The sequence below is a fragment of the Drosophila persimilis genome, unplaced genomic scaffold (genome assembly GCF_003286085.1).
Source record: "Drosophila persimilis strain 14011-0111.01,24,50 unplaced genomic scaffold, DperRS2 tig00000579-arrow-pilon, whole genome shotgun sequence".
NCBI classification, from domain to species: Eukaryota; Metazoa; Arthropoda; class Insecta; order Diptera; family Drosophilidae; genus Drosophila; species Drosophila persimilis.
In genome coordinates, this window is record NW_020825322.1 from 2,212,252 (window position 1) to 2,229,822 (window position 17,571).

Sequence of the window (17,571 nt, forward strand, 5' to 3'; positions counted from 1 at the left end):
AAAGAAGCCAACAAAATGTATAAAATAAAAAGGAAATTGTAAATAAAAACAGACACACAAAGAGAGAGCGACAGACAGACAGAGGGGAGTGGGGGCCGGGGGGGAGGGGCTTCTATCTACATTTAAATATTGCAAACGTGTGAAAAACGAGCCTCATTTTCATCGAAAGGCAACGGCCAAAGGCTGCAAAATTCCTGATGAAAACAATTTTGAGAAAAATGCGTAAATTGTTGAAATTCCTGTAGTGCAAAACGGAGTACGAAAAGATACAGATACAAAAAGTATCTGTTGTATATTTAATTTCCATTTAAAGCCCCGATTTTGGTTCGCCCACTTTTCTGTTTTCGTCTCATTTAAATCCCAAATTAAACGCCCGAAAGTCTGCAACAAAATTAAAACTATTTGCCACACACACATTGCCATTTATTTATTTATTCATTTGGCATCCCAGCAGAAAACAACTTAATTAGTTTATGATCATTTAATGCACTCCGCCAAATGTGCGCCCAAGCGTGCGGGGGGGGGGGGGGGGGGGGGTTGTGCCACAAGGTGGAAATGCCAGCAGAGAAGCCCATCCCCATCCCCCATCCCGTCTCTGGCTGTGTGTGTGTGTGTGCATAAATTAAATTAAAATTAAATGTTTAAAAATGAGAGAGCGACCTTAGAGCGGAAGGGTGGAGGGTGGGAGGTTGGTAGGGTGGTAGGGACTCCTCCGTTGACTCCTCAAGGCTCAACTCTCTCGCTCTCTGTCTCTGTCTCTCTCTACCTCCATTCAACCCAATTGCCTTTCACCTTTGGGCATAATTAACACGCTACGTGTGCCATTTTGTGGGCAGGCAGATGGATAGGCGTGGCAGGTGATTACATACTTAATGCACACGCACGAGAGACAGCGAGAATGCGGCTTAAAGCTCTTAATTGATCGCTTCATATGGGGCAACTATAATGTGCTTAAGGGCCGCCTTTCAACCGTCAAAAACAGGAGAGAGAGAGAAAAAGCCAGCAAGTAGAAAGTAAAGCCACGCAAGGAGCCTCGGAGGACGTTGATGATTTCTGTAAGCGGTTGAGCATTTATTAAAATTAAAAGCAGACCCAGAGACAGACCCAGAGCCAGAGGAAATCGAAACCCCGCCCCCCTTCGGGTGCCTCTTCGGGGGCTCTTTTGGAGGCTGTCCTGCTTAGCGGGGCAAAATCCGTTAACAGGCACAATAAGACCATTACACAACCCATCTTCCAGCTCCGCCTCCGCCCCCGTCGGCCTCTCCTTCCCCCCTTTTACTTATGGCTTTTTATAGCACGTTGATTGCTGGTCCACAACCGAAAATGAAAATGAAATGGAAAAGAAATTGAAAATGCCCAGCAAGCAACAGACCAGAATGATATCATTCGTGCGGGAAAGAGACACACACACACAGACAAAGCGACAGCAGGAGAGACAGGAAGAGAGAGAGAGAGAGATAGAGATGTGTCCCGGATAAGTAGGTGGAAATCCCTTCAAGATTTTACCAAAAGAACATAAAAGAGTTGCTCCACACACACACAGAGACAGACATACTCGGGGAAATCCACTCAAAGTACAGTCCACGTCTGCTGCCCGATGCACGATGCCTTTTCCACCGACACTTTTCCCGTTTTTCCCACCGCTTTATTCAGTTGCAATACCCCCCGTCTCTCTATCTCTGTGCATCTCTTTTGAGGGCAGAAATTATCTCCTGGGAAACCAAATGTGCCGAATCATGGACATGACATGTAATTTGTTGCTGCCATTCTTGAGCATTCGCTTGAGCATCAAGAGCATGACAATAATTAATTCCCACCAGCAGTGGAAAATATTTCAATTTCTTCATTATTATTTTTCCTTTATTTTTTTTAATTTTAATTAATTTTTTCTTTTCTTTTTTTTTAACAAATCCACTTTATGGATTTTTATATTTTTATAGGGAATAAAAATTGATAATGGCAATAGATTGGGATTATGTGGAAATCTATTCAAAAATAGTGTTGAAAAACGCAGAAAGGAATGGTTAGCCTTTTAGCAGAGAGAATTTTCGGAAAAAGATGGGCCAAACATAAGCAGAATTTTCATGTAGATTCTAAGAATCAACAAATCGGTTTGATCTGGTTTTATCTTCTGAAAATATCTTTAATCTTTGGTAAATGCTCGTATCTTCGCTTGCTTTTTCCCCATCGACTGGCAGTGGTCGTTCTTTGTGCGGTTCAAAAATCATATATTTCCAGCGTCAAAAATGAGAAAAGGGAAAGAGGAAAGAAAGAGAGAGAGAGAGAGAGGGAAGAATAAAAATAAAATGCGTATAAAAATGGCATTAGAAAATACAAGAAAAAAAATAAAGAAGAATGAATGAGCGAAAGACGCAGCAATAAATGGAAAAAGAAGCCTCTGTTCAGGCGGGCGGGGCAGGTGCAGGGGGAGGTGGCGGTGGCGGTGGAGGTGGAGAGAGGAAAAGCCGAACAGAAACAGGAAATAAAATTCCACTTTAAACGTTTTTAATACAAATGCAAATACATACGTAACAAGAGACAGAGAGAGGGAGAGAGGGAGAGGGAGAGGAAGGAGCGTGTCAGAGAGACAGAGCCAGGAAGAGAAGCTAGACAGAAAGGAGTGGGCGGACGGGACAGGGGGACAGGAGGACCGGAGGGAGCGGACGGGACAGACAGCTTGACAGGCGAGTGAGCGATGAGTGGAAGAGAGCGAAAGAGAAAGGGGAGAGGAGTGCCATTCCTTTTTTTTTGGTAGGGGCTATGGGAGGGTAAATGCGGTCACACATTAAAGGGATATTAATATATAGATTTCTGAGAGGCGACAGGAAACCCATCAAAGGATTTTCACCAGAAAAAACACCGCTCATATCATGATGCTGCCAAAGGCTCTTATTCTCTCCCCCTCTCTCTCTTGCCAAATAAAGTGGCAGCTACAAACCAAGACAGCAGACAGGAGCAACATACAGATACAGCCACACAGAGAGACAAGTGCATATGAAAAAATCATAGCATAGTTTGAGGCGCAGCGAAAGAGGAAGTCAGAGGGTGGAAAATACAGAAAACGCTGAGACTGCAAAAGCGGAAGTGTAATAAAGTGCAAAAGTGCAAAAAGAGCACAGATAGAAGCAGGAAAAGAGAGACAGAGAGGGGGGGGGGGGGGGGGGGGGGGGAGAGCACAACAAACAGAAGTGAGATAAGAACAATGCGAAACAAGAAAAGTCAAGTGTAGAAGAAGTGTCACAGAAGTTGTTAAAGCGGCACACAGTCGGTGGCAAGGAGCAAGGGAAGAGCACGAGTGAAGGCAAAAAGGTGAGATTTTAGATGAATTAAATCGAGCAGACAAATGCAAAGCAGCTAAGAGATTCCCAAAGACCCGAGACGTGAAGACAGAAGGAGAGTACAGGGAAAACCCAAAGGAGAAGGAGGAGTAGTAGTAGGGGAGTAGTAGGATATGGGAGTAGGAGAAGTTAGAACCAAAAAGTGTGCAGAATATATCTTCGAAAACATTCTACAAGTATTCCACGTGTCACAGCTGGCATTGGCAGCCTTGACCCATGTTTTCCCGTCAAAATGCACCATAAGCGAGCGGCTACAATCGTTTTAAATGGCACCGAAATCAGCCCGAGAGATTCCCTGTAGTTCTACCATGGAATCCCGAAGAGAAAGGGGGAAAAACCCCAAAATAGTGAGCCAAGCGAGCCCCGAGGTGTGCTGCCGCATGACGCGAGTAAGGGCTCGCGCACACTGTAGCTGAAAGCGGAGCTGAAAGCGGAGCTGAAATCAAAGCTGAAAGCTCAGCTGATCTGAGAGCTTTTCTCAGGCAGAATCAGCTTGCAGGTGCGTACATTGTCGGCTGATCTGATTGATGAAAGCTGAAAGCCCCTGCCTCCCTTTGCCCATCTACTTAAGTGGCATCAATAGATATCATTATAATTATTATTATTATATTGTTAATGAATTATTACTTCACAGCACGTACAGTAGCCAGACGGAAGTTCTCTTGGTTTTATTTTTAAATTACGTGTATTTTAACCATATTTCCGTTGAGTTTTTATTCGTATTACTTTTATTTTACGAATTATTATTACATTTTTACATTACATTGGTAATGGTAAATAATAAAACTTTTTTGCCCAATTTATCGCCTTCCAGAAATTATAGAAATAAAACTATTGTTCAAATATTTTTAATAGTCCCGCTTACCCCAGCGCTGGGTTAACCGTAATTTCGCTTAAAAATGTTTTGCAGCCCATTTTCGATCACTTATGAACCAATACACTTGAACAAAATCAGCAATCAGCTTGCTGAAAAAACAAACATGCTTGATCGATCAAACTAAGCTGAGCTGATTTCAGCGAGCTTTTTCAGCTTTCAGCTCAGCTCAGTCTGCAATGTGCGCACTTGCACCGGTGCAGTGTGTTTGTTTTTTTAGAGCTGAAAAATAAGCTATCAGCTCCGCTTTCAGCTCCGCTTTCAGCTACAGTGTGCGCGAGCCCTTAAACAGAGCTTTGCAGCTTTGGGATCCGAATGGAGACAATTTTTGGGGCAAAATCCAGTTTAGAATCAAAATTTGTTCAAGAAATTTTGTTCTTCTTGATTTGGCAGCAAGGACTCGGCTAAGGACCTCATTTTCAGAGGCCTGGCCCTCCCACAAAAATGCGCAGCCACAAGAGGCGTGGGCCCAGACAGAGGGGGGTAGGGCCGTGCAGGGGGAGACATGTAAATCCTGTGTGTGTGTGTCGTCACGCACACACAATCGCAGAAAGTGTAAAAGTAGAATGAACGGAAACCGTTACTGGCACAAGGACCTCGAAAAGTATGTGCAACATTAAGTGTGGCAACGTTGTCGCTGTCGCTGTCGTTGTCGCCCTCCCCCTCGTCCACGCCCACCTGCTGCTGCCACTCGTCGCCGCCTGCCTCTTGTGTGCCTCTTTTTGTGCACACAAGTTTTTTGTGCCTGCTTTTTCGGGGGAGCGTACGGACGATACCCTTACCCAAAGATACTCCCCTCGATCTAGAGAGATCTGTTGTCTGATCGGGAGATGGCTTATATCCCTATATATTCCCTTTGATGGCACAGATACAGATACATTTCTTGGTTGCAAGAGTTTTGTGCATTCCTTAGAGCATTTCAGAGTCCGTCATAGCTGCTCCTCTCCTCTCCGCCTCTCCTTTCTTCTGCTTTTTACAATTATTTCACTCATTAAGAGAAAGAGAAACACAAGCTTGAAAGACAACAGAAGACAGAGAGCGAACGAATGGGGCAAGAATGAAAAAAGCAAACAACAGAAGCAACAATTCTCTCAGAAGCATCCTTGAGCCTCCTCCTTCAGCCTCAACGAAGCGGCAGCCAGGCCCTGGCTGCAGAAGTGTCTTCCACAAGAACAACACGCCCTCCCTCCGCCCAGCCCCTTCAGAAAAAGAGATGCCATCAGATACAATGGTAAAAGCAACTACTTTTCGTCACTAATCAACTTCCAAATGAACTGGCGCCAGTGCTGTGATACCCAGTACTCCCCCAGGCGAAGGCCTCGAGGGTATGCCCGTACTCTCTGAGACTCTGTTCTATAAAGTCCTCTACTGGATGCAAAGTAAACAATACATTTTCGTATATGTAACTCTGCCCCGATAGAGTTTTCCAAGTCCATTACAACTTTACCACAATTTTGATAAATAAATAATGAGAAAACGCATTCAAACCAGGAAAAGTAAAAGAAAAAAAAAACATTTCCAAGTTCAATTTCAAAGCTAAAAGCACCAAATATTTTTATTTTTTTTTATTGTCAGTTATATTGTTTATTTATTTTTATTTTTTAATTTTATTGTATCATTTTTTTAAAGTTTTATTGTTTAATTTTTTGTATTTACAGTTTTATTGTTTATTATTTTTTATTTACAGTTTTATTGATTATTTTTTATGCACAGTTTTTTTGCACATTTTTTTTTTTATATAATTTATTTCTTTATAATTTTTTTATTTGTTTGTTTATTTATTGATTTTTAAAAATCCATTCAAATCAGTAAAAGTTAAACAAAAAATCGTTAGGTTAAAATATAAATTGGAAAAAATTTCAAAGTTAAAAATTCGAATTTTTTGTATTTAGTTCTATACAGTTTCATTATTTTCTTCGCACTATTTTAATTTTGTATAATTTAATACATTTTTTTGTATTTTTTTACTCAAATTTATTTTATTTATTTAATTATTTTTTTATATAGAGGAAAAGTATAAACTACTTTCTGGCTAAAGCCACAAATGAAAGGAATTATGCTGTACAAATTTCGCGTAAGTGAACGGATACACTCATTGCTACGTAAAACTCGGGATTGCGGATAATTGTAGATATTTTTTCATTGGATTTTTCGTGACTTCTTTTAGCGGGTAACTCTATTGTCGATTTGTGTTTGTTTTTGGGGAAAAAGTTAAATTATGAAAATGTCAGGAACACATACAGACACACCCAAACACACCCATACACATACATATACATATATAAATGAATAAATGCCAAAAACAATTTACATAAAAATATTTGTGCCAAAAAAGTTTTTTAACACCACAGCCCAAAAGAGACCGAGATTTTTGAGCGGGGAGGGAAAGGGAGAAGAGGAAAAGCGGTTTTTGCCAAATTTCCATATGAAAAGCAAATGTGTGGGCGTCGTCGGCGGGTGTGGCTTGTGGCTTATAGGGGCCTGGGATTCGAGAGAATTCCGGGGGAAAGTTTATCAACTGAAGCATCGCCTAATCAACAGACCGACCGACCGCCCGACCGCCCGCCCGGCCGGGAATCCTGCCTCTGAAACGCCATTACGGCGGCCGCACAATTTTTGGGGCCTTCCCCTCCCCCCCGCGTATCGCATCCATCCCCTAACCTTGCTTTGTGTATGTTTTATTTGTTCACAAGTTGAAAATTTCAATTTAAAGCACACAAAACTCATTAAGGGACAATGTGGACAACCTCCAAAAGAGGATCAAAAAGGGGAAACAGCACACACACACACACAACACTTTTGCGGGCTGTGGGGGATTTGATAAAACATACGATACATACACGATAGGGAATTCCTTAAAGGAATGGCACAGATAGTTCTGTATATTCTCTAGAACTACGACATTTTTTTTTACATTTTAAAGCTGCAAAGCCTGGATCAAGATCATCTTCTATTGGAAGAACCCACCTTTCTTCGAGAAACGACCACACAATTCGTAGATGTACTTAAATCGAAGGATTCATTTGAGTTACAAGGGATTCAGTGTATTAGAATTCCATATCGCTGCTTAAAGAATCGATTACCAAAGGTTTCGATGTGACATTTAAAGGATTATAGGCATATTTCTATGAAATAGTTCGTAGCAGTAGGACTGTACCCCTTTTCCACCGCCAGATGTTGCTTCCATCTCTAATTTGGCACGCGCCCATCTCTAAGCCTCGCATAATGCGAATGCGTTCGCTTTGCGCTTTACGCTTTCGATTCAATCAATTCTTGATGTCTTTATTAATATTTATGCGATGCTGCCGACGTATCTGCGTATCTCTCTCTCGCTCGCTGTCTCTGTCTGTCTGTGTTTCTGTGTGTGTGGGGGTATGTATCTATGTTTGGGGATTGAGTGTGTCTGTTTTGTGCTTTTACGTCAGAGCGCGTAACGCTCATAACGCCACACTCCGCCAGGCCTCACTGCCACTGGCACGTTCTTTCACTTGCCCCAAAATGTATGCAACGAAGAACAATTTTTAAGTGCTTTAATTTTATTTCATGGCACAAGACAGAGAGAGAGAGAGAGCGAGATGAGATAGGACTTTCTTGTGGATTTTATATGAAATAATTCGATTGTGTGGGTTTTTTCGGGCCAAGAGAGTCCCACAGAATACCCTACATTCTCGCCCACTCTCTTCTCCATATTTTGTCTCTGTCCCTCTTTTTATTCGCTCTTTTTCTTCTTCAATTTTTCATTCTTTTGACACCACAAAACACATTTTTATATTTTTTTTTTTTAGCTAATTCGCTTTGTAGGCGCCATTAATGGTCACGGCCTCTGAACTCTCTCTTGCCCTCCCTCTCGCGGGCATCCGTGGACGGACGGCCACATCTCACCTTCGTTGCGAAGTCCACTCACGTAGCCGGTCATTAGATCAACTTTAATGGGATGCAGTTCACGTTTTTATTTACTTAGATCTCTTTGCTTTCTGTCTCTCTCTCTCTCTCCCTCTCGTTTCCTGGTTCTCGGAGGCGGTCGTCTTTTTCTTTTCAATAAGTTCACACATCGTTAAAGAAAAACCTGAGAGACCATTAAACTTTATGCAAAAGCACTAAAAATGGGTCTAAACCGTGTTGGAAATACGTTTCTGCAACACTTTTCAACACTGGGGCGTCGTGTATTTCTTGTTCGTGAAACAGTGCGGAATAGTTTTATATTATCCGAGACGTGATATTTAATTAAACCCACGACATATCCCATTCACCCATTACTAAAGCAGAAACAGTGTTGGCTAATATAAGTTTTTGTTTAGTGTTGATCAATTTACAAAAAACCAGATGTCTGAAAAGCTCCCCAAGAAAATCGAGCTAATGCAGAAACAGTGTTGGTTAACAGAAATGTATGTTTAGTGTTGATTAGGGTAAAAGCGAATAAAAACAAAAATATCTTAAAAGCTCCCCAATAAAAAGACAATTGAAAATAATTGGCAAATGTGCGTTGAGTGTTGGTTAACAAGAAGCCAGTGTTGGAGAACGTCCGCTGCTATTGGCTTTTATCTAGACGAGAGGCCCAGTCTTTTAATTTCCTTTTATGCCTTGCCTCTCATTATACCATTTCCTACGCTCTCTCTCTTTCCTTACGGTGGTCTTTGCGGGTCCTTTCTATGGCAGAGCCCCCGGTGTCGTCTAGGAGACCCAACTTTAATTGAAATCTTTGCTCTGAAAGCGACTTTATGCTATTTGAAAATACTTCCTGGACCCAGAAACTTGGAGACAGCCACAGTGGGGGAAGAGGAGCTACTGCTGCTGATGCTTTGGGGAAAACTTTTGCCAAACAACTTTGCCTCAAAGACAAAAGCAGCTTCCAGAGGAGGGCGAAAAAAAAAAACAGGAACGGGGGGGAATGGTAAATGGTAAATGGAAATTTGTTTTCCTTTAGCCACAAAAGATAGCCAACGGGAAGGAGGAGCCTGCGCTGGGGCTTGGTCAAGAGTGACACGACAGTGCGGATGTGCGGGTACAGTCGCGTCCAAAAGGTAAGCTTCGCTTTGTTGTTGCGGGGTCTCGCTTCGGTACACGTTCACCTTAGTCGTCACGCGATACCGCTAATTGCATAGCCATAGATATATGGCAGAAATTATCGGTCATTAGAGGCAGCAGCTCCATAAAGCCATAAAGATCGTGCAATTAACTTTTGGATCGACATTAAACGTCAGCCGATGATCAGCAGTCCATCAAATATAGAAATAATACAGAAAAGAGTGCTGCCCAAAGACAATACCAGTGGGGAGACCATAAAGAAATTACAGCTACAGTTCCATAGCGCCTCCAGACCCACATTTATGGTATTTAATGGAAGGTTTTTCCACTGCAATAAACCATCGGAATGCTCCGAAGTCTGGGGGTTCTGTAAACTGCGTCATTTATTTACCGATCGCATAAACCTTTTGATATCTTTGGCAGCCGATGCCCTGAAGATATGGGGCCACCTTTATTTTGTTTTTGAAAAATAACCCACAAGAAAAAACCCCACTTTATCTAGAGTATGGTTTTATGGATTCAGTAGTCAAAATAATCGTGTGCAGACGATATATATATACATGTTGTTTCTCACATTTAATGATTGAAGGCCATGACCTTCTCTCTGTCTCTTCGAACATAGAAATACCGTTTTCAATGGCACATCCTGTATGTATGCTGTCTGCTGGACACACACCAGGAGGAACTATGTGACAGAGTGGAGATGCAGGATGGAGGACACCCACACACACACACGCTTAGGATGACATTGACGTTGCTTTTCATGGCAATGTCAAGTAAGGGAAAACGGAAATTAAAATCCATCCACCAACAAAGAAATACATAAGTACATTTTCCATTTTCCATTTTCCATTTTCCATTCTCCAAATCGAGCCAAAAGATGAAAGTAGAACCACACAAACATTGAACAAATTAATGAAAGTCTTTTGGAGAGATAGAGATAGAGAGAGCCATCACTTCCTCTAGTGATCTCCCCCCCCTACCTGGACGATTCATATTCATTTGGCCGAAACAGTTTTATGGCTCCCCAGGAGCTAGGGGGAAACTTTCCATTTTCCACCTCAGTTGCAGAAGGAAACGGCATTAGGGGGTTAGGGGCTGGAGGGGAGGACGACCTAGTTCCAGTGCCACTTATTTCTCGGTATCTATCGATGGAGGAGCAACAGGAGGAGTCGCGTCGAAGGCGGCAGTCGTGCCGAGTCGTGGGAAACCTTTTTGCAAATTCCCTCAGATATTTTTAATTTAATTTTTTTTCAATTATGCTTTTTTCGTAGTCTTACCCCTCCTCCCCCCGCCCCCTACGCACACGCCATAGACACACGTGGCCAAACAGCATTACAATTTTGTTGCTGTCCTCCTCTCATTTTCCTCTGTGCCTTTTCCTGGCATTTTGCAATTATTTGATGCGTCTGTGTATGTTCAGGGAATGTTGGGGAAAATTCTGCTGCTGGCATAGGAATTTTTCAATGTAAATAGTGCTTCAAAGAAGGCCCCCCAAGTCCACACACCGTAAAGTAAGGCAGGGGGCGGTTGGTTGCGAAATTGTTAGAAAATTGCTAGAAAATATTGATCAACATCAATAAATCCATGGCCACTGGACGTCCAAGGAGTAATTCCATTTTGATCGTCACTTTTCGCAGCGATAACATTCGATAGCCCTCGATAAGTTGGGCATAATTATCGTATAATTGTGAATTGCATACTTCAAAGGTATCTGGCACACACAAGGGTGTATCGATGACCCTGCTGACCTTTGACCTTACATCGTATCGCATTCCGTTGTAATCGCAGAGAATTAATCAAAACTTTTGAGTTATCCAATTAGCGGAGCCGTCTAAAAGTTTATCACCTTCAGCCACCCACCGCTCCACCAGGACATAACCTCTGACACCCTGATACCCCCCCCCCCCCCCCCCCCCACACCACTATCGCATGAAGGAGCGAAGAATCGTAAAAAATAAAAGAGAGAATGCCAAACGGTAGAAGTAGGAGGGGGAGGGTGAGGAGGAGGAGGAGGAGTCGAAGAAGAGAGCGAATGCTTGCGGTGAGCTTTTATACGGCACGTAATTGCTCTCGGAGAGTGGGTGGGAGGGATGAGCACCTCCCGTTACCGTTTGCTTACCGTTATATGGAGATTGAAGATGAAGCGAGAATGCCGGATGGCGCCGGCTACAGGGGAGGCGGGGGGAGGGAGGCCCCATAAAGTGTAGCAGCTGTTTAGTAGGCAGCCCCGTTACCCCACCCCCCCACTGTATGCGTGTATGAGGAAGGAAAACATAAATGAAAATCAATAAATAAAAATTTTATCGCCTCAGTGAATGGAGGAGAACAGGAAGAGCACGGAGCACTGAAGGAGTGAAGGAGTGAAGGAGGCCAAAGCCAGGAGCCAAAGCGAGGCTTAAATTAACTCACGCACACACATAAAAAAGAGAGAGAGAGAGAGAGAGAGACAGGGCACATGGTTGTAGGTGGGGAAAAGTTTTTAGTGCCAAAAAAGGGGTGCGGGTAGGGGAAAGGGAAAACCAAAGCTAGACCGTAACGGGGGGGGCGGAAACTGGAAAACCGCCAAACAAAATCGATAAATTTTCATGCTTTTACAGGACTGAAGGAGAGGAGAGGTCTCTGGGAATACTGGGAGTGAGAGGGAGAGATTTAGACAGATTACAGTGAAAGGGATGGGGCATGGTAATGCAATTGGCCAATAAATCATAGCGCATAAAACTGCACAAAAATGTCAGGCATCGAGGGATAAATAATCCTCTTTCGAGTGGGAGTGGAAGAGGGATGGGAATAGGTATCCACCGACGCCGATTTAAGTCAATCAAAGCTGGAGTACTGCATCCAGAAGTCGATCAATCAATTAATCACACGCCTCCCACCGCCTCTCAATCGTTTACATCAATCAGTGAAATCAGTAACTGGCTATCAATTAGATAAAAACGCCTTATCAGTGGCACTAGCGGACTAGTGACGAAAGCAGTAGCCACACTCCACACTGTCCCCCTCTTGCGGGGCATGATTTATGGCCAAAGGGAGATAGCCAGAAAGAGAGAGAGAGAGAGAGAAGGAGCATAAAAGGAGAGTGCTGGTGTCCCCCGAAAACAATCGGCAGAATCGGGCAGACATACATATTAGCCCATAAATCTGTATAACAGTCGCGTTCATAAATCAATATTCAAATGGAAATAAACCCTCTACAACCACGACAACAACAGCTACTACTACGACACACAAGGGCTCTTCAAAACAAAATAATGAACGATAATGGAACAGCTGCGACGGCGGTGACGCCGCTGGCGCCGGCGCCGGCGCCTCCACGATCACTTGAACCTTGCTCTATATTTTTCCACGCCAGTGTCGTGCAGAGCATGCTCGGCGTCAGCGAAGGAAGAGAGAGAGAGAGAGAGAGCGAGGCTACAACACTTGCAGTGTCTCTCTCCAATCAGCATCGGCGCACACCCACAGGGAGGGACCAGCACAGTCGCGGGCATTACAGCGACATTACAGTGGACACGATCATCAGCGGGAGAGATGGGAAACGAGACGCTTTGGAATTCCAATTAGTTGTCGCTCTCGCTCTTTCCCTCTCTTTTATTAATGACTGGTACGTGACTGTGGGACCGGCTTATAATCATTTCACATGTGACAGGCGGCAGGCGGCAGACAGCAGACGGGCAGAGCATTATCCATTATCCAACGATTGGCCCACCCACTGTGCAGCAAAACCGCACCGAACGTCTCCCCCTCGCACCCGCAGGAGACTCACAGAACTGCAGTGTTGCCGTACTTCATCTTCATGAAAACTTTTGCGATTTGTTTAGGTTCGTAAAAGTTGTTGAATTTTATGTAAAGCAATTTACGTTTTGATTTTGATTTGCGCAAACGTCCAAAAAACAAGCCAAGCAGCAAATAGATTGCCTCGCAAATAAATAGAATAAATGTTGGACCGAGTGGGGGGGGGGGGGGGCGCCGGGTTCGGGCTGTGGTAAATTACATTTCATTTTTGAAATCAACGCGAGATGGCCGAGAGATGGAGTTAAGTTTTTTAGTGAAAAGCGGCAACGTCGCATTAAGGGACGTGTGTTCAATGAGCGAAAGGCGCAGATAGAGAGGAAGAGAGAGAGAGAGAGAGGGCTTGAAGAACGAGGCGAGGACAGGACAGGACAGTAAGTCCCAGGCCAGGCTCCTGTTGTAAATTCAATTTGATTTGATTTGATTTTCGTTCTCGTTCTCGTTTTCGTTTGAATGCACAGCACAACACAGAAACTTGAAAAACAGAAAAAGAGGAGCACAACACAAAGTGGAAGTAGAAGTGGAAGTGGAAGACGCTGAGTGGATAAGGAGATGGAGCAATGATACACATGTACATATTTCAAATAAGTGGAAATATATGGGGAAAGTTCCCCGTTTTTTCAGCCATTAATCCTTAGTGATCGGTGGATGGCTCCATCAAAAAATATCTTTCTTGAATTCTAGAATCGTTCCTATCGTTTCGTATTCCCCTTCTTTCAATCTCATTTCTTATCGATATTTATCCCTTCATTCTATTATTTCTTATCAGCAGGCAGCAGCTACGTTGCCCCATTTCTCACACAAGCACGCACGCACAGTGGGCCACACACACACAGCAGGACGCAAATAACAAGGCACGCGACACGTTTGCGTACGCCCATTGCCAATTTAGCGGCGAACGCATACATACAGACAGACATACATACATACATATGTACACAGCCACATGTTTTAGACATTTACTTTTGCGGGCCACCGTCTCGAAGATTTTTCATTGAGCTTCGAGGCAAAAGTGCCTCTGCCTTTGCCTCTGCCTCTCGCTCTTTCCTTCTTCTGTTGTTGTTGCCTTCTCGCTTTTTCAGCTGGCGATAAAAATCAACAGTCAGCGGCGACGTCGACGTCTACAAGCAGCCGGCAAAACTTTTGATACCCTCAAAACGGGTATGCCAGACAGAATTTATGTTGGAACTGCAATTGTGGAATCACTATATTATCAATTTTTGTTTTATTCATGTGTTTCGTAAGAGCTAGCATAATTAGTCTACTAAAACAACAAATGAATGTATGCATATATGGAAGGATCAGCAAAGGGTATGACACGCTTCGACTACCGATATTCTCGCCGCTTTTCCACTCTCTTTTATCGCACAATTAATTGAAAAACATTCAAATTGTGCCATGCGGTGCTGTTGTTCTTGCTTTTTTATTTTTCTAATTAATTTTCGGGCGAGCGTCCCACTGTAGTCGCTGTTGCTCTCTCTCTTTCTCACGCTGTCTCTGTTCTCATTCACGATACCGCTAAAGCTAAAGCTGCCTTCTGCCAACCAAGCCTCTCATTGAGCCACGCTCGGCTCTCCCACTCACGTTGCCGCTCCTGTTCACGTTTGTTCCTATCAAACGATGATCCTCTCACGATACCGCGCACTGCTCCAACAACACAACATTACAAGAATAACACACTTCCCCTTTCTGCCAACCGCACCGCACTCACAGGTATGTAGGTACTGCAGCAGCACTCTCTCGCTGCTGCTGAGCTTCACTCTCACTCTCTCACGCTGGCAGCGCTGCTGCTGGTGCTTCTGCTCCTACTGTTCTTATTGTTGTTGCTGTCTCTGTCTCTGTTGCTGCTGCTGCGTTTTGTTTATTTGTCTCTGTTCCACTTGTTTTTTGCCTTTCGCCTTTTGCACTTGTCCGTTCGTTGCTGCTGGTTGGCGCTGGCTCTGCTTCTTGTTTGCTTGTTATTATGCACACTTTTCCCGTTACATTTCAATTAGATTTTCGCTGATTTTTCGCACTAATTCTTTATTGGGAATTTAATTTGCGATTTAGAATATTTAGCACACCAATTTTTTTTTGTTTTTTGAGGAGAGCGCGAGACACACGAACCACCGCGCCGCGCCGCACGCCCGAAGTGCCTTTACGTTATATGATGAAAACCGAAACGACGACGACGCCGAGAACCGTTCAACATGAACGACGACGACGACGCGAGCAGAGCAAAACAGAGCAGAGCTGCCCCACTGAGCTAACAGCCAACAGCAGCAGCAGCAGCAGCAAAACGATGCGAAAAACGAATTGAGGCGAAGGCGAACAGGCACGGCATGGCACCCAACACACACATCCACACACACACAGACGAGGGAGCGAACGAGAGAGCAAGACCAGAGGCAAGCTTGAGAGAGCCAGCCAGCGCAATGCGTGAGAGCGTGTCAGGCTGTAAGTAAGCCGCCAGGCAGTGGGGGGGTGGCTTGTATAGGTAGCCATGCCTAATGAGAGAGGTTACCCCCCGCTGGCGGGGGGGAAAGCAAAGGGGAGAAGCAAAGCGCATTTGGCAATTGAAATTGAAAGTTATAATCAAGGTGTATTCAAGACAAGGTGAGGGGCGATACCACGATACCACATTTCGATTTCAGTGCATGCACACGCACTCCGATTAAGAGAGAGAGAGAGAGAGTGACAGAAAGAAATGTGTGACATTCGAGGAGCGAGAATAGTCCTCACCTTTTACGAATACACCTTGATTGTAATGAGACGACGGCGGTGGCGACGGCGGCTGCAAATCCATCATCAAACAGCTGCCGCTGCCACTGCCACTAGCACTGCCGGTGGGTGCGCTGCTATTGCTCACTCTCTCACTCTTTCTCTTTCTTTCTTTCTGGCTCTCTTTGGCAAACAGCGGAAATCCAATTACAGGCAGAGAAGGGACTCCGGACCCCAGCAGACAGAGCGGCAGCGACAGTGTCGCGGCGCCGTAGCTTACAGTGACTCGAAAAGGAACACGCATATACACACACAGACGCACACGCAGTGGGACGCATGGGGACAACAGATGGATCAAGTGGGATTCACACACACGCACACAAGCCGACGGACGACTTGGGGACAGTGGGAGGAACCGAAATCGCAAAAAGAAACAACAAAAACGTGACTTTGAATTATCCCACGGGGAATATAGGGAAAACAGTGGAAAAGCGGCGTTGAGTGGAGGAGAAACAAATGATACTGGAAGAATAAATGTAGCTGTGTGATTTATGCCTAAGTTTCGAGTAAATAATATTCTAGCTCCGTCATGACCTCCTTAAGGCGGAGGAGTTCAGCGCACAAGGGTTAAGATTAAGGTATATGGGAAAATATAAATATTGTGGATGGTTTCGATCATCGACAATACCTCGGATGGAATAGTATTTCAGAATAAAGGTCTCTTGGGGGAAACTTCGCCTTTAGTCGAAGAGAACCATCTTTCGATGGTTTAAACCTTCCACAGCACGAATTTTGTTCCAATTTTGAGAAAAACTTTAAACACGTAACTTTAAAAACTGCTAGAATCTTTAAAAGATATCTTATGAAACATTTTGATGAATGTTTTGGTATAAGAAAAACCAGAATTTGCTCTTAAATGAGGTCTCGTAGGTAGGAAAAGTTTAGCTAGAGATCAAATCGATTAATTAACGATTATTAAATATCGTTTGTTTTTGCCCGTCTCTAACCCACATTCTTCTGCATTTTTGTTGCTCTTCCCCCCCTGCCTTTGCCACTGCACCAATCGCTAATCTTTCGGTTGCCAGTTTTGCTGACTCTTTTCCCTCTCCTTAGCCTGCTACCCTCCTGCTTCTTAGACAACGTTTATCGCGGGCGATAAAAAAAAAAACGCAGCCCCAGTATTTTTTTGCTTTTCGGTGGGGTGTTGGGTGCCAGGTGGGCAGGGGCACCGGCACCGGCACCAATGCAGCACCTACAAAGCGATGCCGACTCTCAGATTCTTATCAGCAAAAAAGAAGCGACAGCGAGCGCGTCGGCAGCGGGCGGCAACAACAGCAACAGTGATCGTTGACGCTGCCCGCGTACTGTTATCACAAAACAAACGGCACCTGCCGGACCCGATCCGGGGACCGGCCCCCTGCGGACCAAAACGGTGGCGACAGCAGCAGGCAGCAGCAGCAGCAGCCGGCAGCGACGTCACAAGAGAGCAGGGCAGCCGCAGAGTAAGAGCGACAGCGAGTGTCAACAAAAGAGAGACAGAGCGAGAGAGAGACAGAGAAAAAGAGTGGGTGGAGAAGGAGTGTTTAAGGAGGAAAAGCATAGGCGACACATCTGCTGCTGCTGCTGCTGCCTCTCCGCCTTCATCTTTGTTGTTTTTGATGTTTTTTCTTTAAAAGATTTACATTTTAAGCAATTAATAGCCATTGGGGTGAGGAGCGGAGTGTGTGCGAGAGAGACAAACGAATGGGAATACCACCCTCATGTTAGGGTAGCGGGGGCAACCTTGAACTTTGACCTCGCCCCCACACAACCAGCATTCCAATCTGCGCCTAAAAATTTGAT

The 17,571-nt window shown here is 44.3% G+C and overlaps 1 protein-coding gene and 1 long non-coding RNA gene across 2 annotated transcripts in view; one reads left to right on the forward strand and one right to left on the reverse strand.

The window, feature by feature from the left end:
* Positions 1-14,809, reverse strand: part of LOC6598564 (cAMP-specific 3',5'-cyclic phosphodiesterase, isoforms N/G) — a 31,620-nt gene extending 16,811 nt beyond the window's left edge. Inside the window, exon 1 of the mRNA XM_026990462.1 lies at positions 14,741-14,809. The gene's annotated coding sequence lies outside the window, so the exon portion shown is untranslated. The remainder of the gene's footprint in view (positions 1-14,740) is intronic.
* A 48-nt stretch (positions 14,810-14,857) lies between these two features.
* LOC113566171 lies at positions 14,858-16,288 on the forward strand. The gene is made up of 2 exons (XR_003408973.1): positions 14,858-15,465; positions 15,926-16,288. It is a non-coding gene; the product is annotated as an uncharacterized LOC113566171 (long non-coding RNA).
* Positions 16,289-17,571: the final 1,283 nt, after the last annotated feature.